Raw genomic sequence first — 27,724 nt, forward strand, 5'->3', positions numbered from 1 at the left:
TTATAGTCTTTCTTTGAGTATCAGTACTCTCTCTTGTCTGTTACTCACCTTGTCCAACTCCCTGTTTACCCTGTCTGTCTCTCATTTCTCTTTCCTATGTTCCTACATCACTACCTTTGTGTTACTGTGTCATTTAGTCTATTCTCACCCCCCTTACCCTCTTTCCAAAACATTAACACTCACTGACCTACACTTACTCAATTTCTTTTACTCCCTCACTCCCTTTTGCTCAAGTCTCTTCTTTTATACCTTTTTTCACTTACCTTTCCTCCATCTGTTTCTAAATGTGTTTTTCTGTCTTAGTTATTGTACTGATTTACTCCTTCACACCCCATCATTATTCTTTTGTTTGTATCTTTTACTGTTTTCCTCTCTTTTCACTACTGTTTACTCCTTTTCTATTTTACTCTCTCCCTCTATCTCACTCAGTCTAACCGCCTTACTCCCTCTCAGACACTTGCTCTCCGTATCTTTCTCTGTTACTCTCTCTCTCTTTCTCTCCCTCACCCTTCTTGTCTTTCTCTTTCTGTTTATTTCACTCCTACTTTATCCCTCAGTACTCTTTCTTCTCTCTTAATCTTGTTCCTTCTTTCTCTTTGTCTTTTGTCACCCTCATACTCCTTTCCTCAGTGTTACTGCCTTTCACTCACTTAGTAGTTCTCCCTTAGTCACCTTGCCTCACTCCCTTTTTCTCACTCCCTCACTCCATGTCACTTACTCCCCTTCACTTATTCTTTCCCTCTTTTTCCCCCCTCACTTTCCTTCCTTTATTCCTCTTTCATTACACCCTTACTGCATCTCACTTACTCAGTTTCATTTAGTGTCTCACTCACTTTTTTAAATTCTTTTTTTCTCTCTGTTTACCTCTGTCTTACTCACTGTAACTGCTTTACTGCTTCTTACTTTACAGATAACAAAGAATATCATCGCTTAAGTTGCATTGGAGGTGGACATTGGCGAAAAGTAGCTAGATATTTAGAGCACTCAATGAATGAGATGCTCCTGCAGATGTAGTGCTGGGAACAGCAACTGGAGGGTTCACTGCAAGGGTTTGGGTAGATGCCCTTGCATAATCGTTAGAATTTACATTTTTACATTTCTTACGTGCGTAATCAATGAGTTTAGTGTTTCTTTTGGTGTGCTCTATATAGGACACTACCACAGATTTTGCAGGTGAACTTTGGTGCATTTACTTTCTTGTTCCCCTCTGAAAAGGTGAAAAACTTCCAGATAAAGGACTCCTTGGTGTTCTTACTATGTGGCTGCTCTTCAATAAACTCCACATCTAAGTCAGATGATAAAGTTTTGTTACTCCCCCATTCTCCTTCTCTCCATTTCTCTCTCCGTCTCTTTTTCTGTCTCACTGAGTGTAACCACTTTACTCCATATCAGTCACTCACTCTCCATCTCTTTCTGTGTCAGTCTATCTTTGTCTTTCTCTCTCCCTCACTCTTTCTGTTTTTTGTCTTTCTGTTTCTTTCACTCCTACTTTATCCCTCAGTCGTATTTCGTCTCTCTTAATCTCTTTTCTTCTCTCTCATTCTCCTTCCCTCACCCTCATACCCCTTCTCTAACTGTCACTGCCCTTCACTTACCGTCACTCCCCTTCCCTCACTACATTTCCTCCTATCTGTATGTCATCCCTGTTGTCTTTTCCACTTTTTTTCTCTCACTCTCCCTCACTCTCTTTCTCTCATTTAAATCCTCAGTCCCCTTCCCTCACTATGCTTTCCTAAGTCCCTCCATTCCCTCACTGCATTTCTGTGTCCCCCACTCCCCACTTCTTACTTTCACTTACCTCCCTTTTATCATACTCACACCCCTTCCCTCACCATCACTCCACTTCTCTTTCCTTCACTCACTTTACCTTACTCTATTTCTTTCTCTCCGTCCCTTACTCCCCTTCCCTGTCTCTGCCCCTGCTCCACTTTTCTCACTCCCCTCCCTCATTCTCCTTTCCTTACTGCCCTTCCCTTACTTTTTCACTCCCCTTAACTCACTCCCCTACCCTTAGTCCCCTTCTTTCAGTCACTCTTCGATTCCCCTTTTCTCACTCACCATACTCCCCTTTCCTCACTCATTCCCTTAGTCCCTTCTTTCCCTTCACTCAGTCATTTCAATCATTCATTTATACACTACACTTTCATTAAAAAAATGAACGACACAGTGTGTTAGAAATACAACTCTTTTTGGAGAAGTGAGTGAGTTTTCCTTTTTTGAAAGTTTTTTATATTTTTTATTTTTTTAAAGAAGATTCGGGAACTGGAACATGGAAACTGTTCGACAGGAACAAAATAAATGGAAAATAAAAAAAATTAACTCTTTTCAGAGCATTTATGGCTCTCAATTCTGTTCTCAATGAGACTGAGGCTCTGCTCCACATACACATTTATTTCGGAGCACTTGTTGCATCGCATGTTCACTTTTCCCAAATATGGTCTAATGTCCATTTGAGCTGTAGCTGGTGATGCAGGTGGAGCTGAAGATGTACTGGCCACAGCTGGTGGAATCTGCGAGGCCTGAGCTCTTGTCGCAGCTCGGGCATACTGCAAAGGGTGCACATTTTTAATGTGTCTGATCATGGTATGAATAGAGAAAGAATATTTCTTTAGAGGGTTTCCCCTTGAGAGGACAGTACCACAAAGTGTACACTTCACCTTGGGGGCGTTCACCTTTTTTTTTCCTGCTGGAAATGTAAAAAATGTCCAAATAAGTGAAGATTTGCCCTTCTTGGCTCGTAAGCGATATTCCAGGTGGGAATCAGATGAAGATGATGTTGAATCCTATCTCTCTGCCATCCTGGTGATATTTCTGCTCCAAGCTCCAAAAGGGTTCTTCTTCCACGAGAATAAAGCAAATAGTGAGGGAAGTGGGTGGGGTTTTTGAAGATTCCGGAATACAAACTACTATTAACCAATGAAAAGTGTTGTTTTTGAGTCACTAGACTTGACGTGTGCGCACGTAGCGCGCACGGCGTTTCAAAAGGGCGTTTCACTCGAATATTATAAAAGTTTCAAAACGTAAAAAGGAGGCAAGGAACAGACTCCATGACCCTCTAGGTTTTCTCAGCGGGTCCCTTATAGACCCCGACGGCCCCAAAAAGCATTAAAAAAAAAAATCACGAGGTGCGCGCACGGTGCTCGCACCCCCGAGGCAGAAAAGAGTTCAAAACAAAAGTGGAAAACATGAAAATGGGGCGGGGTATAGACTTCCTGACCCCCTAGCCCTTCTCAGGACGTCCTTGAAGGACCTCGGAGATGAAAAAAAAACTTGTTTTGTAAAAAAAAAAACTTGCGGGTACGCGCACGTTGCGCGCACGCCAAAAAACATAAAAAAATAAAATAAAATTGTTTGAGTGTTTAGATGTTGTACCATTCAAAAAACCTTAAAAATTCACTAAAAAAACCCATAGGTTTCACACACGTTATAGTTAGGAATTAGCATTTAAAAAACCTTGCAAATTCACTGAAAAAACCATAGGTTTCACACACATTATAGTTAGGAATCAGCATTTAAAAAACCTTGCAAATTCACAGAAAAAACCATAGGTTTCACATATGTTATAGTTAGCTTGTCATTTTACTCATACAAAACCTTTGAAATTCCCTCGTTATAGTTAGTTCAGCTAACTATAACTTGCGCGCCCGCAATGCACTGCTGAAGACATCACATATTACATCACTCATGACATGGTCAGTGACATCACTCATGACATCACTGATGAAATCTAAAATGACATCATCCACTGGATATGTGTCTTTCTGAAAAATAAATATTTTTTTATATGTATATCTAAAGGTCGATGGAAGAATAAATGGGTAAGTGAGTGGCAGATGTACCATTGTTTCCTTTTGGGATTTCTAAATAGCGATTTTTAAGGAATCGCTATTTAGAATTCTCAAAATGGAATATATGTAAAAAATCGCTATTTTTTTTGCGATTTCTTAGTCTTCCTTATTTGCAAATTCGCACTTTGCGAATTCGCAAATAAGGAATAATTTCCCATGCATTCCTATAGGCCAGGAGGCCCATAGGAATGATTGTGCATTATTTTTTAATTTGCGAATCGCATTTTGCGTATTCGCAACTAAGGAATAATTTCAAGGGTGCAGGGGTGTCTCAAAGACACCCTGCTGCACCCCTGAAATTTACATGTGTGTGCATATGGTGCACATACATGCCCTATGGGCATGTATGTGCGTCACATGCCACCTTCACAAATGCCAAATAGGGCATTTTCAAATGAAATCGCAAATTATCACCAACTACAAGTTAGTGGTAATTTGCAATTTCTAAACCCAAAATCGCAATTTTTAAAAGCCTCATACATCGCATTTAAGAAATCGCAAAATGTGCGATACCTTAAATGCTTAAGCAAAACAAGGAATCGCACAGTTTTGCGATTCCTTATTTTGCGAGTATTACATACATTTCAAATAATGCAAAAATACCGTTTGCGACTCGCAACGGCCGAAATTCACAGAATTTCGGCATTTGCGATTCGCAAAAGGCTTGATACATCTGCCCCAGAGTGTCTAAATGGATGACTTTTTTGTAAAATTGAATGTATAACTGACTGATTAATTGTATCTTAGTGAATACATGGGTTAGTGAGTAATGTTTAAATATGTAAATATCTGTATCAGTCTCACACATTTTTTCAATAAGTGACTGCATGGGTTGGTGAGCAACTACATGAGTGTCTATATAGGTTATTAGTTGGTGTTTTGAGTATTAGTATGAGTGTCTGAATGTTTATATGGTTTGGTGGGGGATATTACTCAGCACATAGATGCGTTAATGAGTGACTCACTGTTTTTATGTGTTTTGAAGACAGCATGTGTGCAGGACTGTATGGGTGGATGAATGTGTGTATAGGTGTGTTAGTGAGTGAATGACTGTCTCAATACTATCTTTATGACTAAGTACATATGTGTTAAACTACTATATGTGAGTATTGGTGTATATAAGTGAGTATATATGAGAGTTCGAGATTTGAAGAGTTCCTGTATAACTAAGTATGTGTTTCTATAAGTGATCGTTTAAGAGAGTCAGTATGTGTAGGTTTGTGTGTATAGCTGTATATGCAAGTAAATGGATGTTTGATAGTTTATTTGCATGTGTTAGTATGTGTGTAAGTAACTCTATGAATGAGTATCGGTGTGTAACAGGATGTATAGGTATATGAGTACATATGATGATTGAGTACATGTATGAGTGACTATATAGAACTGTTGGTGAACGAGTGGATGTGGAAGTAGATGTTGGAATAGGTTGTTGTAACTGGTATTGGTATCTCCATTTTCTTGAAAATGTTTGTTTCTATTTTTGAATGTGTGTATTAGAGTGAGAGGAGGTTTTCCTCTCTTTCACAAGGATGATGTCATCAGTGATGTCATTTGAGATGTCATCAGTGATGTCATGAGTGATGTCACTGACCATGTCATGAGTGATGTAATATGTGACGTCATCAGCAGTGCATTGCAGGCGCGCGAGTTATAGTTAGCTGAACTAACTATAACGGGGGAATTTCAAAGGTTTTGTATGAGTAAAATGACCAGCTAACTACAACATGTGTGAAACCTATGGTTATTTTAATGAATATATATATAGGTATATATTTACACATTTGTTAGTGTATGTACATAAATGTGTTGTGTGTTTAAGGCATTGCTATGGTATGCATCGTAGGGTGAATGTTAGTAAACCTCAAGTTTTAAACCATTCAATCCTTTAAATACAAATATGATGTCCCTCAATCACCACACACTAAACTACAAGGACTAGAAATTACCCGTTCTTCACCTTGCAAACTGACCAGGATCCTCTGCATCCCTCGTCCACAGTAAATCAGATCCTTAGTTCAACTTCTCCGAAAAACATGTCTCAAAATGTGCCGAAAAACTCCAACGTTTTCAACACTATGGGTACTGCAAATATTATATGCAAGTTTAGAAAATAACTGTTCTCGTTTTTCAAATATCTCAGAGCAGTCTCATAAAGGCTTTAGGTAATGCTGACCACGCTATCAGCACACCCCCACATACTTCAGAATGAGTCTCATATTGCGGCCAGTGCTCTAACGATCTCGCCAGAACATCACATCAATGAACAAACAAAGCTGCATTCCTTCTCCCAGTTGATTTTGAATGGCTTCTGTTCACTCAATATGTCAACCCATAATTATTTATTTATTTATTTATTTATTCAAAGTTTTATATAGCGCGAACAAGATCCTTACAGATATCAGAGCGCTTCACAATGACAGGGTAGGGGCAGTAGGAATGAACAGAGGTAATGGGAGCAAAGTAGTAGTCACTAACATGAAAGGAAAATAATAACATACATAAAACATATCAATATACAGTACGGTAAACAAGTAATATAAGACGGCACAAGTCATTGGTCCCAATACAGAGGTGTTCAGGTACACCTTGGGTGTGTGGAAGGCTTATCTCAGTGTTTTAGTATAGAGAGAGCACTGAGTGGGGGCATCGGGAGGGTGAATCAGTGACCCAGCGTGTATCATATATTGGTCGGTAGTAAGAAAGTAGCGTAGTAGTGTCTCCATCAAGTAGAGGTATAGTGCCAAAGGACAAGGTGAGCATTGACACAAGGCAATGCAGAGTCTCTGATCCAGCACCTATAAAGTTCAGGGGATCTTGGCCAGAAGGATGGTTTTCACCTCTTTCTTGAAGAGTGCAGTGGAGGAGATATGCCTGGTTTCAGGAGGGAGCGTATTCCAGATCCTGGGTGCCATTCCTGAGAAGGAGCGCTTGTAAGTTTTCTCTTTCCGGAATCTACGGGGTTTCAGGAGTAGATTTTTTGAGCTTCTATTGGATCTCGAACCTCCTGATATAGACAACTTTTGAGCGAGGTAGTTGGGTGCATTGTGGTGCACGGCCGCGTGTGTCATGACTGCAATTTTTAGTTGTATTCTGGCTTCAAAAGGCAGCCATTTTAGGGACTTTAAGTCTGGGGAAATATGCGAATGTTTTCTTGAGCCGGTAATGAGTCTTGCGGCAGCGTTCAGGGAGGCTCTTAAGGGTGCTGTTGTGGATAGCGGGAGTCCGCTGAGGGCCACAATTCCGTAGTCTATTCGAGGGATGACTAACGCTTGTACAGCAGTTTGGAAGTCTTCAGCAGGGAGGAAGGGTTTAATTTTCCTCAGTGTGTTGATTTGGAAATTAGCTGCTTTTGTGGCTTTGCTGATGTGCTGCTGCATGTTGAGCTTGGCGTCCAGTGTGATGCCTAGGGATTTCGCTGAGTCCACGATGGTGGGTTGGACATTGAATGCTGTTAGGTTGTTGAGCCATGTTTGGGTGGTGGAAATTTTCGCCGGGGGTGAGATGAGAAGGAACTCAGTTTTCAGAGCATTTAGTTTGAGGTGATTATCGGCTAGCCAAGATTGAGTGTTGATAAGCGTGAAATTCAGATGTTTGATATCTTCCGGAGATTGAAGCTTTAGGTACAGTTGTGTGTCGTCGGCGTACATATGGAATTGGACATTGGAAGCTTGGAGCAAGGTGGCGAGCGTTTCCATGAAGAGGTTGAACAATGTGGGGGAGAGGGAGGATCCTTGTGGAACACCTAGATCTGCAGGCACAGGTGAAGATAACACATTGTCGATCTTGAACTTCTGAGACCGGTTGTGAAGGAAGGACGAAAACCATTTGAGAACAGTTCCCGATAGACCCATTCTAGCCCTTAGCAGCTCCAGCAAATTCTCATGTTTGACCGTGTCAAATGCTGACGAGAGGTCAAGAAGGATGAGGAGGCAGGACTCATTGCGATCAAGAATTTGGAGGGCGTCATCAATTATGTGTGTCATAGCTGTTTCCGTGCTATGTTTCGCTCGGAAGCCTGATTGATGAGAGTTGAGGAGGTCAAATTGGTCAATGTGTCTTGTTAGTTGGAGTTGGACACATTTCTCCAGCAGTTTGGCCAGGGTGGGGATATTGGTGATGGGCCGGTAATTGTTTAGGTCAGAAGGATCAGCTGTAGGTTTCTTGAGTATAGGCGTGACTTGCCCCACCTTGAGGGAGTCTGGAATGAGGCCTTGTTGCAGGGAGCAGTTGATGATTTTGGTCCAGAGAGGGAGGAGCAAGGGGATGAAGTCTTTTACAGCATTTGCAGGTAGAGGGTCTGTGAGGTGATTAGAGGGCTTCAAGGTGCAGAGCAGTTTGTGTATTGTTTCTTCCGAGTAGGTATCGAAGTACAGCCAAGATGCCATGTTTTTAGGTTGAGTGTTAGCCATTCTGGTGTGGTTGGGGAATCGGCTTACATCCATGATGAGGTCATTTCTTATGTTGTCAGTCTTTAGCTTAAAGTAAGCAGAGAAGTCTTCACAGTGTGGGGTGTCGCTTGTTGTGCTATTTGATTGTAAGGGTTGTGCCTTTGTTTGGGTCTTGATTAGTTCGAACAGTTTTCTGGGCCTGTTTTTTGCTTGGTCCAACTGGCGGCTGAAGAAGTCCAGCTTTGTGCGCTTTATTTTCCTGAAGTAGGCATTTCTCTTGTTTTTAAGCCTTTTGAGGTGTAGTGCTGAAGGGTCCGATCTCCAGGTGCGCTCTGCCATTCGCATCGAACGCCTGTCGTCATTGAGTCTGTCGTCATACCAGGGGTTAGAAGTTTTGGTGGAGACTCTCTTCAGTTGCAGTGGGGCGACTTCATTGACTAATGTATTCATAGATTCAAGGTAGTGATCAGTCAGTGATTGGACATCCAAGGCACCTGAAGGGGGAAGGAGGAGATTGCCGATGTGGGGAGGCAGAGTGGAGGGGTTGAGATTCTTCATGTCCCTTTTCCATGTTTTGGATTTGATTGGTTGAGCCGGGTTAGGTTTAACTTTTTCATTGATAAAGAAGGTGATAATGTGGTGATCTGACCAGACGCAGGGTAGGATCGTCTCCAGTTGTGTAGAGTTCTCTTTGGCAATGATGAGATCAAGTATCGAGCCTTTGTCGTGTGTTGGTCTATCGCATATTTGGGTAAGGTCAAGCGCATTAAGGAAAGTTTTGAGACTATTCACCACTGTGTCTTTCTGATCGTTCCAGTGGAGATTGAAGTCACCCAGGTAGACTTGGGTGGTCTGCCGACCGGCATTGGAAGTGATCATGTCCATGATTTGTTGGGTGAATATGAGATTGTCACCAGGCGGGTGATAAATGAGATGTAAAGCACAAACTTGTTTTCCCTCGCTGGTGATGTCGAGGCAGAGGAGTTCACAGGAGGAGAGGGAGGGGGAGGTGACTTTAGTAACGGAGAGGTTGCTCCTAAAAATGCATGCAATTCCCCCGCCCGTCTTGTCTGAAGACCTGTTTAGCCTAATGATGTGATAGTTGGGGGGGACTAGTATGTCCATAATCGGGGTAGAGGCTTCAGTGAGCCAAGTTTCTGTTAGAATGGCTAGGTCCAGATCCCTAGCTGAGACAAGATCAGCGATGTCGGAGGAGTGTCTCTGGGCCGATCTGCAGTTGAGTAGGATGCATTTGAGTTTGGGAGAGATAAGGGTGGTCGAGCTTTCTAGAGTGAGGGGAACTTTTCTGAGGTTGTTAGGGACGGAACCTCTGTTGTTGAGTGTTGGGAGCCTCAGAGGGTTTGTAAGAATTGTGGGTATGGGGATGTGTGTGCTGGATATGTGTTTTACCGGAACTGGGCCATAAGAGCTTAGGAGAGAGCATAGGTCGCGGTCCGACAATGGGTTGAGGACACGGCGGGGGCGGTGGGCGTTGTTGCGAACGGGGATAGTGGGCCAGCGCGGATGTCGTTGGAGGCGAGGGTATGAAGGGCGGGTGCGTCCTTTGTAGGGTAGAGGGATGATGGGAGGTAAACTGGGCTGTGCTGAGAGAAGGTCTTTGATTGCGTGGACATCTTTTTTGATTTGTAGAATATCCTCTTTGACTTGTTGGAGGGTGGGTAGAGTCAGGTCAGGAGGTGCATTGGGGATGGCGTAGGGGTTGAGAGACATTGGTGAATGGTTGTGTAGTGAGCTGGAAAGTGGGCAGGGTATCGAAGGGGGGGATATACTAGCGTTGTTGGAATGTTCTGCGGTGCAAATGGGTGGGATGGCATTCAAAGAGTGGGCGTGTTTGTGGTCGGGGGGTGTGGGTGAAGTAGGCGGTGAAGGCCGTGGGTGGGAGGCATAGGTAGTGCCATCAGTGGGAGACGGTGCCGGTGAGTGGAAGAGTGAATGAAGGCTGAAGACCGTGGGGGAGACCGGAGGGTAGTGAGGGCTGAGAATAGGGGGTGGGAGAGAGGGGGATGCTAAGGTAGGGGAGGTGGTATGTTTTGTGTGTTTTGTTGGGAGGGTGTGAATGTCGTGGGCGGGAGTGGGGAGGGAGCTGGGGGGGGAGAGGTGTCCGCCATGGGGGGTATGAAAGGGGGGGGGTGGATAAACTCCGAATGGTGATGTTATCAGATGGTGGCGTGTTGTGGGTGAGAGTTGTTCTGTCAGGTGTGAGAGTGTCGTGGGTGAGAGTGGGGAGGGAGCTGGGGAGGGAGAGGCGTCTGTCGTGGGGGGGATGGGAGGGGGGGTGGATAAACTCCGATCGGTGGTGTGTTCAGGTGGCGTGTTGCGGGTGGGTGTTGTTATGTCAGGGAGGAGAGGGATAGGGGGGATATGAGTGGGGGTAAAAGGGATCATGTTAGAGGGGCGGTTAGTATAAGAGGTTGCGACATTTGTGTCTGTCCTTGGGGAGAGTGGGGCGTTGACAGCAAGTGGGCCATTTACTGGGGTGCTGGGGGTGTCTGTCCTTGGGGAGTGTGGGGTGTTAACAGCAGGTGGGACATTTACTGGGGTGCTGGGGGTAGAGGTGTTGTAGGTGGGGGCTGCGACGTCAGGGGTGATAGTGTTGGTGGATATCTGGGTGGGGGTCCGCGGCTTGGAGAGGTGCTCTTTGAACTTGGGGAACAGGTTGTCTAGTAGTTCCAGGTTCTTGTCCGTGGAATGAATTAGGACAATCCCGTTATTATAGATAGTAATGGTAGTCCTGCCAGGGAAGAGGTGGGAAGGTGTGATAGAGAGAGTTAGGCAATGAGTAGTTTTCCTGGTGGAGGAGACGGTGAGAAGGGTTAGGAACGCTTTTCTCTATTGGGCTCTGCGTGAGGTGTGGAAGATGATATCGGTATCCAGGGCTCCGTTGCCCGGGGAGAAGTAGGTGTCGGCAAAGGGTGTTTCAGGGTGCGACCTCAAGAAGTTATGTTTAAAACGTTTGGTGGCTTTTTTGGTGAGGGTGGAAGGGTAGTTAATTCTGAAAGTGTGCTTGCCGTTGAGCTCCATTTTAGAAAGGCTGTGATGTTGGGTGTTGGAGATAGGGCGACAGTAAAAACTGACAGCCGTAAGTTAGAGGGTAATGGAGTGACACTAGTGAGTGACCAAAAGTATAAGAGGTAGAAGTCAGTGCATCCAGGAACAAGCTATCACAAACTCGCACAAACAGTGCGAAGGTGCAGCTTACAAAATGTATCCTATATGCGAGGTAGCAGTCAGCTTACACCATGTACAAAATATGAGAGGTAGAACAGGTTAGGTGGATAATTAAGCATGTTGGGTCGCTGCTAAACGACGAAATACTTATGAGAGCCTAACTCACGAGGAAGCAGATCCTACAAAGCAATGACAATGGCATTAAAGAATATAAAAGCTAAAAAGATGTAAACAACTCAGTAGCACACATCTTATGAATCCAAAACAAACCAAGTGAAGAATATCCCACGGACCATAACACCCGCATTATTAAATATACCATCAACTGCAAATGAGTAAAAATTAAAACTGTCATATAATACGAGGCAAGCCAAATTGTGGGCTATTTTAAACCCAAAGTAAAGCTTATGAAACGCTTTCCTATGCATGAAGATTCATCCAAGCCACGAACAGCATCTAAACTTTGGCTCTCCAATTTGAGTCACAAGAGTGGCAAAAAATAATACGAGTCAGTAATGTATGGGATGTCAGCATAAGGGAAATTTCACCATCATATAGATGTCTATGGTATAAATATCCAATTAATTCTAGAGCAAATTCAATAAGTGTGCATAAGCAGTCCAATGAAAGTTGACCCTCACTAATAGAAAGTCCTTAATAATAACAATAGCCAAAAATCTGGGGCAGCGTAATCTACTACCCCACTCCTTTATTTGCAATATTTATAGCCTATTAGTACACTGCCAACAATCAGTTACACGTCCCTATCTTAATTTTGTAGCCAATGTTACCTCACGGACCGAAATCATACGTTAAACCGCAATATACTTCTTATCTATCTTGGGATCTTGGTCTGTAATGAGCTCAGTAACAACTTCAGCTGCTATTTGATGCTTAACACGTATATAGATCTCTGCATAGTTTACATATAAGTCATTTGATTATATGCTTATGTGTACTTTTATTTATTTAATGTATCTCAATGTGTAATTACGATCATAACAATTGTATCTATAAGTGTTTTACTATTGAAATATTGGGGAAAATATAAAACAAAAATAAATAAAAATGTAAAAAAGAACATACAATTACCAAACAATATTATAAAAATAAATAAATAAATTAGCTTCTAATTGTATTTCTCTTTACTATTTTCAGTAGACATGAATACCCTTTTATGTAGTTATTTATCTATATATTTATTACTTTACCACCACTGTAGATACACTTTTTTTATCAACTCTCTCCAATTCACAACTCTATGGGGGTCATCATGATGGCGGGAAGTCCGCCACCGCTGGGCAGCAGTGAGGACCGCCGGCCCGGCCATGATAGACTTCCTGCCATCACCCTGAATATTCCCACCGCCAAATTAGGATGGCGCTGGGAATGGGAAAGGTACCGCGGTGGACGGAAAGACCGTCCGCCATGGTCCCGCCTTTTCTGCCCACCTTGTGGGACCAGGTACCATGGGGTAATGGAGGCGGTGCCGTGCAGGCACTGCTGTGGGCATTATGATGTCTGTTTTTTGCATTGTAGTTCCCGCTGCAAAAAGACAGGCGGAGAATGCCTTCGGGGGTCCGTTGTGGGCCCCCGGGGGGGCCGCTGCACTATGATACCCCCCTGCATGTGCTAGTACAAGGTGGCAGGCACCGCACGGTGCCTGCCACTTGTACCTTCCATTTAGAAAATCTACTAACTTGACTATGGAAGTGTCTTCCCAGTGTGTTCCTGTGGTCTGAGAGTCTGCCATTTTTTTTCAGTATTATCCTTCTACCTATGTTTTGTACTCGTGTGTAACATGCACCCGTCACTTCTTTCTTGTAACACACTGTTTTCTACCTCTTACATTTGGTTGTTTTCGATACCTGCACAAGTGCCACCAGTGCCTACGTAATGTTTGTTCTTGTGCTTGAGTGTCCTCCTTATATTGCAGTATTATACCTTTATGTTTATTTTGTACGCTTTTGTAACCGGCACACGTCACTTTTTCCTCCTGTAATGCACCGGTTGCTACCTCTTGTATTTTCTTGGCTCACGATTGTCACTTTTGTAATGCACCGTTTGCTACCTCTTGTATTTTGTTGGCACACGATTGTCATTTTTACCTCTTGTATTTTGTTGGCTCACAATTGTCATTTTTGCTTCATTTAATGTAACGTTTGCTTTTGTATTTTGTTCACTTGTAATGTTCTCATGTATCAGTTCTGTTCCTATTGTGAAGCGCTCTGACACCTTCAGGTAAAGTTCGCGCTATATAAAAATGCATAAATAAATAAACATCCAAAACTTGTATTTTTACATTGTGGCGGGTGCTGACACCCGCCGCAATGTAAACATACAGGATGTGCCCGCCAGTGTGGCGGGCGCATCCTACTTCATTTTGCGGGACCGCCGCACCTATGGCGGGCGGTCCCTTTTGCAGCAGCGTTGTCTGCCCGCCATCGTAATCGGCCCCTATGTCTTAGTCTATACCTCTTTCAATATATACTCTACCTCCACTCTCTGACACATCCCAAACCTCATTTTACTACTCCTGTCTCCCAAAAATCCCTTCTAGACTCTTCTCTCCTCTATGTCTCCTTTGACTCATCCTAAACCAGATATAGAGACAGGTTATCAAGTTGGAAATGTTAACTTGTACTAATATTGAGTTTGAAATATCGAGACACAGATATATCGACAGCAAGAATATGGTAGTCAAGAATATTGAGTTTAAGGTAAGAAATATCGTTTTGAAAAATATCAAAGTCATTAATATCATTTGCAAAAATATAGTATGCTTTTGTTTTTTAAATATATGTGTTACATTTTTTGTAGTCATTAATTTGATTTCTAATTACATTTTGCGTTTTAGTTCCATAGCGGGTTGTGGGTTTATAGGGGAATAAGGTGGGAAGCAATTTAATTATAATAAATTTAATATACATTTTTATTTATTAGTATGTATTTAATTTAAATTTTGTAGTGTTTAGTGTGGGAAATAATTTATTATTAATTCATCAATAATTGGCTGGTAATTTTTTATTAATGAATGAATTAGTAAATATGTTAATTGCGTCATTTTTTTAGTAGCGGGTTGCGGGTTTATAGGGGAATAGGGTTGGAAGTAATTCATTTAAAATTAGATTATTATTATTTTTATTAATGAATATTTATTTATTTATGTTTTATACTGTTAGTTGTGGGAATTAATTTATTATAAAAAATTAATTAGTTGTTAATTATTATTAATTTATTTGTAATTATGTTAATTGTGTACATTTTTTAAGAGGGGGTTGTGGGTTGATAGGGGAGTAGGGTGGAAAATAATTTACTTTTAATACATTTATTAATATTTTTATATAATATTTCATTTTATTTAATAATGTTTATTGTGGGAATTAGTTTGGTAATAATTATTGGTAATTAGCTTATAAATTGGTATTAATTAATTAATTAATTGTTAATTAATTATGTTAATTGTGTCATGTTTTCAGAAATGGGTGGTGGGGTTTATAGGGGTATAGGGTGGGAGGTAATTTACTTATAATTAATTAATTATCTGTCAATTAATGCTAATTGATTAATTAAAATTTAAATATGGCAATTGTGTAATTAATTTGATGTGTGAGTTTTGGGGTTTATAGTGGTAAATGGTATTTTTTTATAAAGAAGTAATGATTTGTGGTCAATTGATATTAATTTATTAATGTAAAATTAGTTATTAAATTGTTTAATTATTTATCATTGTGTGTTGTGGTGTTTATTGGGGTAGAAGATCGAAAGTAATTTAGTTTAAATTAATTAATAATTACTTGTACATTAATATTCATTATTTAATTGATAAAGACTTTTGATAATTGTGTATTTTCATTTTGTTCGTGTTTTTTCATTCTATAGGGGAAATGTTTGTTAAGTACCTTATTTCTTATCTGTTTTAATGTGTGTATTTATTCATCGTATTTGTTTAATTCATAATTAATTGTGTTAATTATGGAGGTACACTTTTTTTTTAATTTTGATGTGTGGTGTAGATTGTGTGGTGTTATAGGGTAGGAAAAACATATTACATTTATGTAATAATTAATGTTTTTGAGTCTAAGTAATTACTATTATGTTTATATATTTTGTATTTTTTATATTTTTATATATTTTTTTAATTATTATCTTTTGAGTTGTATTTGATATTTTGTTTGATTTTGAAATTGAATTGTCTTCAGTGGGAATAGTAATTTTTGCCCCTACGCTATCCAACACCTTCCCTATTGTTGCATTAGCTGGAATGGGATGTACGTCGTTACAACGCATGCTTTTACAACGCATGCCTTTACGACGCAAGTTTTACAACGCAAGTTGTTACAACGACTTGCGTTGGGGGGCGCTGGATAGTGAATAGTTTAATTTACTATTCCAACTCCAGTCCCCGTGGATAGTAGGGAAGGTGTTGGATAGTAAATTACAACTATTCCCTATCCTAGAGCGTCCCCAGCGCAAGTCGTTGTAAAAGTTGCGTTGTAATGGTTGCGTCGTAAAGGTACTTTGTTGTAAAAGTTGCGTTGTAAACGCTGTTTCCCGCTGGAATGGGAATAGTAATTTATACTCCTCCGCTATCCCACACTTTCCCTACTGTTGCACTCACTGGAGTGGGAATAGTAAATCATTCCCCTTTGCTATTCAACACTTTCTCTATTATTGCATTCACAGGAGTGTGAATAGTAATTTTTACCTCTCCGCTATCCAACGCTTTCCCTACTGTTGCACTCGCTGGAGTGGGAATATTAATTTTTACCCCTTTGCTATCCAACACTTTCCCTACTGTTGCACTCACTGGAGTGGAATAGTAAATTATTCCCCTCCTCTATCCAACACTTTCCCTACTATTGCATTCACTGGAGTGGGAATAGTAATTTTTACCTCTTCGCTATCTAATACTTTACCTACTTTTGCACTTGTTGCAGTGAAAATATTAATTTCTACCCCTCCGCTATCCAAGACTTTCCCTACTGTTTCACTCACTGGAGTGGGAATAGTAATTTTTCCCATTTTGCTATCCAACACTTTCCCTACTGTTGCACTCACCGGAGTGGGAATAGTAAATTATTCCCCTCCGTTATCCAACACTTTTCCTACTATTGCATTCACTGGAAGGGGAATAGTAATTGTTACCTCTCGCTACCCAACACTTTCCCTGCTGTTGCACTCGCTGGAGTGGGAATAGTAATTTTTTACTCTTCTGTTATCCAAAACATTCCCTACGGTTGCACTCGTTCGAGTTGGAATAGTAATTATGACCTCTCTGCTTTCCAACATTTTCCCTACTGTTGCACTCTCTGGAGTGGGAATAGTAAATGATTTCCCTTCTCTATCCAACACTTCCCCTACTATTGCATTCACTGGAGTGGGAATTGTAATTTTTACCTCTCTGCTATCCAACACTTTCCCTACTGTTGCACTCACTGGAGTTGGAATAGTAATTTGTAACCCTTTGCTTTCCAACACTTTCCCTACTTTTTTACTCACTGGTGCATTCACTGAAGTGGGAATAGTAAATTATTCCCCTTCGCTATCCAACACTTTCCCTACTGTTGCACTTAATATAGTGCAAAATGTAGGTTTAAAAAATATTAGATATTGTAATATTTTATTTTATAAAATAATTTTTTTTATTACTTTTTATGTTACAGGTGTATGTATATATATTTATGTATATTGTTTTATATATTATTACATTTTATAAATATTTAAAATAATTATTTATTCATTGTTTTTAAGTAAAAATATATATTATATTGTATGTATGTTTGTTTAATTTTTGGACAATTAATGTATTACTTTTATTTGTTATAATTTACTAAGAAATCTAAATAATTGTTTAAAGTTATATTTATTATTCAATTTATTTAACATGAATTTTTATACATATGACAAAAAAATATTTTGTACATCGATATTTTTTAAAACAATATTTTTTTCCGATATTTTTGTTCTTACCATTATGAAGCTAGGAGGTCGATATTTTTGACAACGGTATTTATGTCCCGATATTCGTGTAGGACGATATTGTGGTGGTTGATATTCTGTCATTCATCCTATCCAAAGACCAACACTGTTCATCTTCATTCTTAATAAATCTCCCTTCTTAAATTCTCCAAACAATCATCCAATGTTTCCCCAAACAACTAGCCAAAGAAGAAATTGCCTTTTTAATACATTCTTGTATCTTGTCATCCAAAGTCTGTTCAACTGGGGCAATTCATTCGATAATGGCCTGTACTACTTCCGACACAGACCTAAAACAATGTTACTCAAAACTTACAGTGCTCTAATATAATGTCTTTGTTGACATTTTTTATTGAATTTTAGAATAAAATACATAGTAACACAATAAGTAAATAAGGAATCATATTAAGTATGAATATTTAAAAAAATAAGTGAATAGATGAATAGTAGAAGTATCATGAAAAAGAATTTGATATTGTATATATTATAATATATAAAATATGAATAAATCTAAATGTAAATAAGAAACAATACCTTTGTACGAGATAATTATATCAATAAGATCATAGCACAAAAGTTTAAAGAAGAGTAGAAAGTTGATATGGAAAGTGGAAGGAAAAAGAAAATAAGAGAAAGGAGATAAACGTTAAACAATAGAATGAAAGAACAGTGAGAAAGAATGAGAAAGAATAACAAAGAATAGAGCCAGAGTAAGGGAGGAGACGGAAGGAAGACAGGAGTTAGGAAAATTAAATGGTAAAGTGAGAAGGAAAAAAGAGAGGATGTAAAATAATGAATTGATTGATTTGATTTTTTGCATTAGTAGCGAGAGTGGAGTTGGTAACATCGTCAATTTTAGCTTTTAAAAAAGGAGACCAGGGGGTCCATTAGGATGACGGGCAGACTTTGTCTGCCCGTCATCCTACCGGTGAAAGGGACCGCCCGCCATAAGGGCGGGGGTCCCGTTGGTGGGATTAGGATGCGCCCGCCACAGTGGCGGGTGCATCCAGCATTCCTACCATTGTGGCGGGCGGTGCAATCAGCACCACCCACCACAATGGCAGGAAGGCATGCTGTGCACTTCCATGCACAGCATGGCAGGCACCGCACGGTGCCTGCCATGCTGTGCATGGAACTGCTGGGCGGTGCACCCCCCCCCGCCCCCAGACTCCGCATGCCTTTCCGTGGTGGTATTGCCGCCACGGAAAGGCATCTGTAAAAGCCCATCATAATATGGCTGGCGGTGTCTGATAGACACCGCCATCCATATGAACCCTTTTCCGCCCCGGTCGCCTTGCTACCGGGGCGGAAAAGCGGCGGACGCTCTTTTCGTCAGCCGAGACCCCTCAGCCATCCTGATATGGCGGGGGGTCATTCCGGGTAGGATAGCGGGCAGGGCCGGACTGGCTACCGGGCAGTGGTGTGTGCTGCAGTGCTGGGGGCTGATTTTGCTGTTATGGACCTGCGTGTGAAAAACGAACTTCATTTTGCATTTTTATTTCAATGCGCACGCAGGTCCCCATCAACTAAATAAGCCCCCACCACTGAGAAATTAACCCCCAGCTCGACAGCACACACAACTGCCCGGTAGCCAGTCCGGCCCTGATGGCGGGCGGTTCACCCCCACTAGGCCGGCGGTGGCTCCCGCCGGCCTGGCGGGGGCGATCCGCCCGCTATCCTAATTGGGACTCAAGTTTGGAGAAAAATATCAACTTGGTCCCGGAGGTTAGATATTGTGCGCTCATGCAAGGCCGTCTGCATCATTGCCACCAGCCATTCTTCCTGAGAGGGTGGAGATGGAGACTTCCAATGGCGCAAAATACATTTTTTAGCTGGAGCTAGCGCAGTATGTAGGAGACGAAATTGTGATTTGAAAAGTTTTGGAAAATGGCGAAAATCATGCAAAAGGATGGTGGCAGATGTAAATGGTAAAGATAATGACATTGTGGAATGCAAAGTTTTGCTAACGAAGGTCCAAAAAGACCTGGTTTCTGGGCATTCGTAGATGATAGAACCTATGTCACAACCAGAGAACCAGAGTTGGAACATCTCCAGCACTTAGTGTGTGGGAGTAGTCCAGCTTTATGTAATTTAATCAGTGACCAGTGCCAGTCATGGAGGATTTTAAATATACAAAATGTAAGCCTTGCTTCACGAACTCCTTTATGTAATCCCTCCAATACCTGGTGCCATTCAGAAGCCATATATGAAATAGATAAACGGGATTGCCCTTTATTTTGAAGAGTATGGGAGAGAGACTGTGAAAATAGAGGAAGCATAAAGGGTTTATAAAGGTCAGAAGTCACTCCTTTAAGTTTCCCCCACAAATTTAGGTAAGATAGTATTGGAGATACTTGGGGCAACCAAGGGAGAGATCCCAAGTGTTTCTTCAAACATTGTTGAAGTTGAGAATATTTAGAGGAGTGTTGTATAGGAAGATTAAATTCCTCGTATAGTTGAGAGAAGGTTTTGAAATTCCCATTATGAAGAAGTTGATCTGGGAAGTAAATGCCAGCGGCTTGCCATAAAGGCCAAGATAAAGTGCGACCATTGATACGGATAGCCGAATTATTCCACAGGGGAGCCTTAACTTGAATACGCGCGTTTGAGCCTAGTATACGATGTCCCCTCTGCCAAGATTTGTGCATGACTGATAAGATCGGATTTTTGAGGTCAGAAGAACTAGTGCAACTACCATATAAAAAAGAAAGACCGGAATCCTTGGATAAAAAATTACGCTCAATGGAAACCCATTGCGGAATATCTTTAGTTTCTGGCAGAAAATAAGAGAATTGGGAAATGTGTAGAGCAAGGGAATAGTGTTCGATGGATGTCAGACCCATACCTCCATATAATTGGTGGGTCTTTCATTTTGCCAAAGCAAGACGTGGTTAAGCAGAACCCCATATGAAGATCTCAATCTTGGAATCGATTGATCTAAAGGTAGCTAAAGGAATCTGGAGGGGAAGCATACCTAAAATATAAATGAAACGCGGAAGGGTGACCATTTTGATAGCTTGAACTCTACCCCAAAGAGATAGTCCTAGAGCATTCCACTTATCAAAATCCCTCTGCATTTGAGAAAATAGAGGAGCTAAGTTGTCAGCAGCCATATTTTCCAAACCTTTATTGACTAAAATTCCTAGGTATTTAAGATGTGAAGCCTGCCAATGAAAAGGAAATCCGTGAATCGCTGCCTTTATAGTGCCATCAGAGATGGGTAATGCTTCACTTTTGTCCCAATTTATTTTATAACCCGAAAAAGAGGAGAAATCATTAATAATTTGAAGGAGGGGCAGGGGAGATCGGGGAAGAATAGTAAGAGTAAGAAGGATATCATCTGCATATAAGTAGATTTTAGAATGTCCAATTGGGAGGGGAACACCTATAATATCATCAGATTGATGGAGTGCAGCAGCAAGTGGTTCCATTGTTAAAAGAAAAAGAAGGGAGGGATAACGGACATCCCTGGTGCATTCCTCTCCGAATTGGAAGGCACTAAACAAAAAACCACCACAATGTACCTGAGCTGAGGGGTTATCATATAATAAACACACTTTAGTGATGAATTGATCACCCAACCCAAATCTGTGCATTATAGTAAAAAGGTATTCCACCTCAATGCGGTCAACCGCTTTTTCGGCATCAAGCGATCGGGCCAAGGCATCTTCTGAAAGATGTTTAGCAGACCACAAACTATGGGCCAGTGTACGGAGATGATTCAGAGAGGAATACCCCCGGACAAAACCCACTTGAGTATAATGTATTAAGGAGGGCAGTACTTTGCGGAGTCGAGATGCCAAGATGCTGGCCAGGATTTTAATATCACAATTGAATAAAGAAATGGGACGATAGCTACCGCATAAAAGAGGGTCTTTGCCAGGTTTAGGTAGTATGGTTATAACTGCCTTATTAGAAAGAGGTCCCAATGATGATTCTTTATCAGCCTCAAGAAATGCAGCATGCAAAGTATCAATCATATTATGACCTGCCCATCTATAAAATTCAGCAGGAAAACCGTCCTCCCCAGGAGCTTTATGATAAGGTAGAGCAGCAATAGCTTTAGTGATCTCATCTCTTCTGATTTCACCATCAAGTGGAGCTCTGCCATCATCAGAAAGACGCAGAAGATTCACCTTCGCTAGAAAAGAGGACATCTTATCTAGGTCTATTTGATTGCCTGGAGTTTATAGAGATTGATAAAAGGAGGTAAATTCATTAACTATCTCTCGGGGCCTTGTAAGTATGTCACCTTGAGTCCATCGGATAGCTGGAATAGCCATTGCAGCTTCTCTTTGACGTAATTGTGCAGCTAACAACCGCCAGGCCTTCTCCCCTTCCTCGTAATGTCTCCCCTTCATTCTTTGTAAAGCATATTGAGCTTTGGATGTGAAGAGACTATTAAGGGACATACGTGCTTGCTCCAATAATTTGCGATTTTGCAAGGTAGGATCTGATGTATATAGAAGAGAGTAAGAATGAATGTCTCATTCTAATTCTGCTTGCTTGTCAATATTATTCTTATTGGCGAGTGCTGCATCACGCATTAACTGCCCCCTAATAGTGGTCTTAGCTGCCGCCCATACGGTCCTTCAGGAAGTGACAGAACCCTGATTAATACAGAGATAATCTTGGAGATGGGATTGTAATTGAAGTTTACCCTTGGGGGTCCTGTGTTTCTGAATGCTCATACGCCACGGTTAACGCCCTGGTCGGGATAGACCTAAATCTAGAGATAAAAGGACAGGGGAGTGATCAGACAAGGCCTCTTCTAGGATATGAGACTCCGTGACCAATTGGACTGCTTTGTGTGATACCAGACAGTAGTCTAAGAGAGAAAATGTGCCATGCGAGGATGAAAAGAACGTATACTCTTTATCTTGTGGATGACTAAGACGCCAATGGTCAACCAAACCATTATCCGAGAGAATATCATTTAAGATATCTCTAAGCGCTGCATTGGCTTGATCAAACGGACCATTTTTGTCTAGAATAGGATTTTGTACCAGAGTCCAATCCCCACCAATGAGGTATTGCGAGGCATCAATCTCTGTGAGATGATTCAATTGAAGGAAAAAATATTTTTAGTGCCAATCGGAGCATAGATTGATCCAAGACAAAAGTAAGAATCCCCAATACGTAATTTGGCAAATACATATCGACCATCAGGATCCGACCAGGTACTTGAGATCGTGACTGGAAGTGATCTCTGAATAAGGATTGCAACTCCACATTTGCAGACAGGGCTAGCATCTGTAGGGTCATTTTTGTGAATGCTGCTGTGAATGACCTTCCCCACTCAATCTCTGCAGAGTTTGTCAGATTCAATCTCATCAAGGTGTGTTTCCTGTAGAAAAGCTACTTCTACATGTTTGGACTGTAAATAAGAAAGTACCTTCTTCCTTTTAATGTAATGGGTGAGTCCATGGACATTCCACGTAACGGTAGATAGAGGATGAGTACTAGCCATGATGGGATAGTCAGAAGGAATTAGGAGTCAATGTATTATTCAAAGTGAGAGAAATGATAAATTAGTGGGAATACAATGAGAGGGAATAGGGCAGGATGAGAATGGAGGGTACTTTGGCTGATAAGTAATAGAACAGTCTAAGAGAATAAACGTTGTATAGGTTGAAAAAAGTTTAGCATCTAAAACAAAGATTATAGACTTGTGGATGAGAATATAACATCTACAAAATATTGAATAGAACAATAGGAGTTGATATAAGAAAAAGTAAAAGAAAGTTCCTGTAAAAATATATTAAGAAGATCAAACAATACTATGCAATCAGAATACCTCTAACTGTCAAAAATATAAAAGGAGAATCAAATTTGATATGTTCGTTGCCTACAACTTTTAACCCTGGGTCTGGGCTCACTGGAGCACCACCACGAGTACGAGCCCCCTCAGGAGGGCAGAATATTAATATGAATATTAGCCAGGACAGTAAATTAGGACAGCTAAAAAGAGAGTAAAAAAACCTCTGAGGCCGGAGTACATATAGTAGCATGCGTTAGGAGGAGAAGTTCATTCCATTAAGAAGCATAAATAAACATTAAACATACCTAAAAGCAATGAGTGAATGAAAATGTATTCCAGAAATTAAAGTGAACTATTAAAGTTATCATTCATAAATATAATTTTCATAATGTTCATATAGTAAACAACATTTGATTAGATACATTTATAAATAACTATAAACATAAACATTAGTATTGTCTAAGAGAGAATATCAGCAATGCAGTGATGGATAAAGAACCTATTCATAAAAAGGGAAAACAGCAAAATATTCAAAGCACACATCACAATATAGATCAAATGACCGGTGTAGTATATAATTGTAGATATAATATAGAATGGAGTTCTTCTATTAAAAGGTCTCAAATAAGATACATATTAAATACATTTATAAAGTTAAACACTCAGTAATATATAATAATCACGTCTAATAAATATAAGTAATACTCATTTTTCCCCTGACTGAAAAGCAAGGTACAAGTAAAGCAATAGAGTTATGTATTAGCTTAACTTAAGAAGCCAAGTACGTTGATAAAAGGATATTAACTGAGGCCATAACTATGAGGATAGTATATAGCAACTATACTTATTCTCCATCTGAGGCAGACTTTAAGGGAGATCTGGAATTATCTCTACGTTGATCTTGCGTGAAAGTAACTACAGACTGCAAGGCAGATATTTGATCCTCGTGTGCACGAAAAGATTGTTCCATATCTTTACCTTGACGGCGAGCTTCACCAAGGTTGCGACGTCTGCTATCTGTGAACTGTGGAGATTGTGTAGAGCTTTGACCAGGCTGGTCGTGAGAAATATGTTGTACATCCATGTCCTGAATTGATAAACTGTCTAGGAAATGTTGAAAGTCTTCAGTATTGTAGTAATCTTTTGATGCACCATTTTTCGTGATACGGAAACGAGCTGGGTCGAAAAGGCCATACTTAATATCCTACTTCTGTAGTTGTGGCCTCCTAGCTAAGAATAACTTTCTTATTTCGTTGGTTTCTCTCGAGAAGTCAGCTGCCATATGTATTTGATGACCATCATAAATGTAGGATCTTTGCGTGCGAGCTAACATTAGTGTCTGTCTGACTTGCTCGAGTCTCAAGAAACAAGCAGTTAGGGGCCTTGGTCGAGAGTACAGGTTTTTTCGTGGACGTCCAATACGATGAGCGCTTTGGATTTCCAATGGTGGGTCAAAAGTGGTACCGAGTAACTTGGGAAGGATGTTACATAGAAATAACCGGGCATTCTGGCCTTCAATTTTCTCTGGAAATCCAAGGAAGCGAACACTATCTCTTCTATTGCGATCTTCCAAGTCAACAAGCTTACTGCGAAGAAGTAAAAGATCTTGGTCCCTGCTTTGTACTGAGTCAAGTCTATTTTCTACTACTGTTAATCGTCGGTCCACCCTTCTGTTTTTTAATGAAATTGCACAATATCCGCTCTAATGGATTTTGTTTCTGTCATGAGGAAAGAAATGATATTATCCATCTCTGTCAGACGGCAACTGATAGTTGAAATTTCCTGTGAAATACGGTTCATAGTTGCTCCTGACTCTGCGGATGAGGTGACCAAAGATGTATTAGTTGGTGATGGAGGTGAACCTTTAGTAGGCATAATACGCGACTGCTTATGCGCATCTGCAAAAGGAGACAATTTGGAAATTTTGTTGCAGTTTTTTTGTGATTAGACATCTGTAAAATGTTTTCTTCAAAGTGTTGCGAAAACCAGGCATCAATCAGATGTCAATAATCAGAGCACCTAGGGCCAGATGTAGGTAGGCAAATACCGGTCGGTAACGGCCAAAATTCGGTAATTTCGGCCGTTACCGACCGGTATTTGGAAAATAAGATGTAGGTGGGCATTTTAGTGATTCGGTAATTTACCGAATCGGTATTTTAAGGAATCGGTAAATTACCGATTTTGCTATGTAGGGAGCACTCAAATGAGTGCTTTTTCCCTATGAGGATTTGTTATTTACCACCAACTACAAGTTAGTGGTAAATAATGAAAACCTTGGAAAAAGCATTTTTTTTGCTTTTCCAACAATGCCATGTTGCAGACATACATGCCCTTAGGGCATGTATGTCTGCAACATGTGCACCCATACACAATTGAGGGGTGCAACAGGGTGTCAAAGTGACACCTTGCCACCCTTCAATGTTTCCCCCTTTTACCGAATCAGTAAATACCAATTCGGTAATTGGCATTCATTCCTATAGGCCTCCAGGCCCATAGGAATGAATGGCAATTACCGAACCGGTATTTACCGATTCGGTAATTACGGAAACTTACCGATTCTGTAATTTTTTCGGTAAAATTACCTACATCCCATTTGCCTGTTCTTAAATACCGAATCGGTATGATTCGGTATTTAAGAATCGGTAATCTGGGATTACCTACATCGGGCCCCTAGTGTTTAGTATGAGAATGGAAAATTATATTTACCACACTTAATCCAGAAGGCTCTTGCAAAATAAGTATTTTAGTCTCTTACCAATAGGAGTTACAAGAATAATCTATCGCAGATGACGATGTACGATATCTCATAATACAAAATATTTAGCGTTTGTCACTTAAAACAATATCAGTATAAGCAACTAGTAAGTTATAAATTATGAGAAGAAAAAGATCAATCTTTTACTATATTGTGCATAAAATCATTGAACCGTTATAAAATACAGTGGGCCAGATGTAGGAGCCCAAATACCGGTCGGTAACGGCCAAATTCGGCCATTACCGACCGGTATTTGGTGATTGAGATGAAGGGGCATCATTTTACAAATTCGGTAAATGTAGATGTAGTATAGGCCAAAAATACCGAATTCAATGAAATTCGGTATTTAAGAGTCGGTATTTACCATGGACTGAAAGCAGGTGGTAACCATGTGCAGGCTATAAAAATGGGCCCAAAATGCAACAGTGTTGCAAAAATGGCGGCACTCTATGGGATTGCGAGGAGGCGACGGCTACAGGCTGCAGGTCTGAGGGTATGGCAAAGGGAGGAGCAGGTATACAGGCAGAGGATCACTCTGTTCCAATTGACTGAGCCTGAGATACTCCAGAGGTACAGGCTGCACCCCAGAACCATCATGGACCTAATAAGGGACCTCCACCCATACCTGGATCACCCAACACCCAGGGCCCACGCTATCCCACCCCATGTCCAGGTGCTGTGTAGCTTACACCTGCTGGCCTCTGGGAGCTACCAGAGTGTGATAGCTGCAGTAGGAGGTGTATCCCAGAGCTGTCTGTCCCGTTTTTTCAGGAAGTTTCTGGATGCCATGACGCAGAGAATGGGACATTACATCCGGTTCCCTGACACACCTGCGGAACTTGCAAAAACAAAAACTGATTTTTATGGACTGGCACACTTCCCGCATGTGATAGGCTGCATAGATGGCACCCACATTCCCCTATGCCCACCTGCAGCCACCGAACACTTATACAGAAACCGTAAGTCTACGCACTCCATCAATGTGCAGGTGATATGCAATTCAGGCAACATCATCACCGACATTGTGGCCAAATTTCCTGGGTGCACGCACGACTCCTACATTTTCCAGAACAGCGGAATATACACACGGCTAGTTGCTGGAGATTTTGGAGATGGATATCTGCTAGGTAAATACGTGTAACACACCCTGTAATGAATGACAGCTGAATGTGCAATGTGATTGTAACTCATGTACCTCTCATTCCCTCCCAGTTGATAGTGCATATGCCCTGCGTTCCTTTGTGCCCACACCGTACCTCAACCCAACCAACAGAGCCGAAAGGTTATACAATGTGGCACACAGGTCTACTCGTAACCTAGTGGAGCGAACATTTGGACTCCTCAAGAGCAGGTTCTGCTGCCTCCACAAGAGTGGAGGTGCTCGACAGTACACCCCCATCCTGTGTTGCAAGATAATAGTGACCTTTGCCATTTTACACAATCTTGCTACCAAGGAAGGCACTGAGGTGTAGTTGACACATCACGAGAACATCGATGATGACCAAGAACATGCAGAGCCCCAGGCAACAGGACCAGCAGCACTAGATGGTAGATTGAGACGGACAAAAATTACACGTCGATATTTCTAGGTAATGTATGACACATAGACAGGTGTAGTGTTTGACAAGTGTAGTTTAATCTTCACTACATCATCATTGTCACATCGGAAAAGGCTTCATTAATCAAAGTCAATGTCTCTGGCTGCTCCTGCTCAGTTGCCGTCACTGTGTGCAGTTGAGTCAATCTGCAGCATAGGTCAGTGCTTCCGTCCACGCACTACATTGCGCGATTGTTGTGCCTG

The sequence above is a fragment of the Lissotriton helveticus genome, chromosome 6 (assembly GCF_964261635.1).
Source record: "Lissotriton helveticus chromosome 6, aLisHel1.1, whole genome shotgun sequence".
NCBI lineage: Eukaryota > Metazoa > Chordata > Amphibia > Caudata > Salamandridae > Lissotriton > Lissotriton helveticus.